Below are 3,226 nucleotides of genomic sequence, written 5' to 3' on the forward strand. Positions count from 1 at the left end.
CTTCTTTCCCAATAATTTCAAGCACTCTTTGACTCTTATTTCAAAGTCCTTTTTAGTTTTCCCTCGTGGAACTTGTTCACTATCGATCTCTCACCCATATTTAGCCTTAGATGGAATTGACCGCTCGATTTGGGCTGCATTGCTAAACAATTTGACTTGTAGATAGCGCCTTGTGTTACGACAATGTCCGAGCACAAAGGGGATCTCACTCTCTCTAGCTCCCCATTCCAGGGGACTTGGGCTTGGTCCGCCACTAAGGACGCTTCTCCAAACAATAATTTGGATGATGGAACTACCTGATTCTAAGGCTGGGTTGTTCCTAATTTACTCGTCGTTACTAAGGGAATCCTTGTAAGTTTCTTTTCCTCTGCTTATTGATATGCTTAAAATCAGTGGGTAATCTAGCCTGACCTGGGGTCATGGTTGGAGCGCTTAAGTGAGATAGGGTCCTGGAGTCCGGATGCACGACGGGTTGTAGCCGCGACAACAAAGAGAGTTGAGTTACAACCATCACTTGCCACGACGTCCGTCGATGTGGACTCGCATTTAGGCTAGATGCAAGCTCGAGGTGCACGAGAGGAAAGTATCTGCCCAACGACAATAGTGCACCCCATGGTTGAGATGCAATGCAAGCGGCGCAATGCGATGTGTGATGCCTAGGCAGACATGCCTTCAGCCTAATTTCTTTAGGCACAACTTGCCTTCAGAGACTCGATGGTTCACTGGATTCTGCAATTCACACCAAGTATCGCATTTCGCTACATTCTTCATCGATCCAAGAGCTGAGATATCTATTGCTGAGAGTTATTTTTATTTACAAAAGAAGCACAGGTCCCCCCAATGCACGCTATGGATGGGGCTCGAGGGGCATACTATGAATTAGAGTATTCCTTGGCGCTTTCCGCACCGGGGTTCATTAGTCGCCTGATGCGTACGCTGGGCGTGAATGCCGGGGATGAGGGGATGGCGCTTTTGTGGAGGGCTGAAGCACCTCGCCCGCGCGGAATCCCAGTTGTTAAACATGTTTGCGTGTCGTTCTGCTGTGTAGGTTTTGATAATTATTCTTTCACAGGTTAACCTACGAAAACCTTGTAACAACTTCTCCTTCCTCTAAATCATAAGGTTCAATGGACTTTTCGCAATGTCGCGGGTAGCGAACCACCCACGTTGCCGCGATCCCAACATTTCATTGTATCATTCAATTAGTAGGAGCGATGGCCGGTGTGTGCAAAGGGAAGGTACGCAGTTAACGTAAGATGATGAGTCGCTCTTACTAGGAATTCCTCAATAAAGACTAACAATTTCAATAATATATCCCAATCACAATGAAATTTCAAATATTACACGAGCCTGTCCGCCAAGTCTATAAAATAGTTGAATACATCAATGTAGCACGTGGCCCAAAACATCTAAGGGCATCACAGACTTGTTATTTCCTAAAACTTTCGAGGCCTCAAAGTTCGTAGTCCCTCTAAGAAGCTGACCGCGAAGGGATACCTCCACATAGCTAGTTATCATGCTGAGGTCTCATTCATTAATGGAATAACTAGACAAATCGCTCTTTGAACTAAGAACGGCCATGCACCACCACCCATAGAATCAAGAAAGAGTGCTCAGTATATCAATACTTACTATGTCTGGACCTGGTATGTTTCCCCGTGTTAAGTCAAATTAAAACGCAGGCTCCACTCCTGGTGGTGTCCTTCAGTCAATTCCTTTAAGTTTCAGCCTTGCGAGCGTACTCCCCCCAGAACCCAAAAACTTTAATTTCTCATATGGTATCGATAGAGTCCTAAAACCAACATCCACTGATCCCTGGTCGGCATCATTTATGGTTGAGACTAGGACAATATCTGATTATCTTTGAGCCCCCAACTTTCGTTCTTGATTAATGAAAACATCCTTGGCAAATTCTTTCATAGTTGTTCACCTTTCATCAATTCAAGAATTTCACCTCTGACTATGAAATACTAATGCCCTCAATTGTCCCTATTAATCATTACTCTGATCCTTAAGGCCAACATAATAGGGCTGAAACCCTATAATGTTATCCCATGCTAATGTATAGACAGTGTAGGCTTGCTTTGAGCACTCTAATTTCTTCAAAGTTACAGTTCCGGAGACACGACCCGGACAGTTGAGGCCAGGAGTGCATCGTCGATAGAAGGGATGAGATGACTGGGGCATACCATAGGCGGACCGTTCGGTCCATCCTAAAGTCTAACTATGAGGTTTTTAACTGCAATAAATTAAATATACACTACTGGAGATGGAATTACCGCGGTTGATGGCGCTAGACTTTCCCTTCAATGGATCCTTATTAAGGGATTTAGATTGTAGTCATTCCAATTACCAGATCCTTATTAAGGGATTTAGATTGTAGTCATTCCAATTACCAGACTCATTGAGCCCAGTATTTTTATTTATTATCACTACCTCCCCGTGTCATGATTGGGTAATTTCTGCACCTAGTTCCTTTCTTTGATGTGGTAGTCATTTCTTAGGATCCCTCTCTAAAATCAAACCCAAATTCTTCATTACCCATCACCACCATGGTAGGCCACTATCCTACCATCAAAAGTTGATAGGGCAGAAATTTAAGTGATGCATCGCTGTCATGATGGTCGTGCGATCCGTCGAGTTATCATGAATCATTACAGCAATAGAAAGAGCCTGGGTTGACCTTTTATCTAATAAATGCATCCCTTCCAGAAGTTGGGTTTTTTTTCACGTATTAGCTCTAGAAATACGATGATTATCCGAGTAGTAGATACCATCAAACAAACTATAACTGATTTAATAACCCATTCGTTGTTTCACAGTCTGAATTTGTTCGTACTTACATATGCATGGCTTAATATTTGAGACAAACATATGTCTACTAGCTGGATTAACTAGGTAGCATTCTTCATCGATGCTGGCATCGCATGAGCTCGTCCTGCCCAAAAGGGCGTGGATGGGTTCAAGGCAAGCGTTATCGTCGTTTGCAAGAAGCACTGTATAGGGCAGATAGGACCCGATGAAAACCCTATGCCCACTGCATCTACTACATTTGACAATATTGACCGCCACTCATGGACCACTACATCACACGACGAAGCAAGAAAGGTGTGAGATACGGGGTTGGCCTTTCAGTTTACCCCGTGCACAAAATGCGAGGGGTCAAAGTTGATCGATAAAACTTGATAATGCCTTACCATTAGGTATGTCACATAGGAAACCGACT

At 43.7% G+C, this 3,226-nt stretch overlaps 1 non-coding gene and 1 pseudogene across 1 annotated transcript; one reads left to right on the plus strand and one right to left on the minus strand.

Moving 5' to 3' along the window:
• Positions 1-650: 650 nt before the first annotated feature.
• LOC124896396 lies at positions 651-806 on the minus strand. The gene has a single exon (XR_007052758.1). It is a non-coding gene; the product is annotated as a 5.8S ribosomal RNA (ribosomal RNA).
• A 43-nt stretch (positions 807-849) lies between these two features.
• LOC124896163 lies at positions 850-2,288 on the plus strand (annotated as a pseudogene).
• Positions 2,289-3,226: the final 938 nt, after the last annotated feature.

Source organism: Capsicum annuum, chromosome 2 (assembly GCF_002878395.1).
Source record: "Capsicum annuum cultivar UCD-10X-F1 chromosome 2, UCD10Xv1.1, whole genome shotgun sequence".
Lineage (NCBI taxonomy): Eukaryota > Viridiplantae > Streptophyta > Magnoliopsida > Solanales > Solanaceae > Capsicum > Capsicum annuum.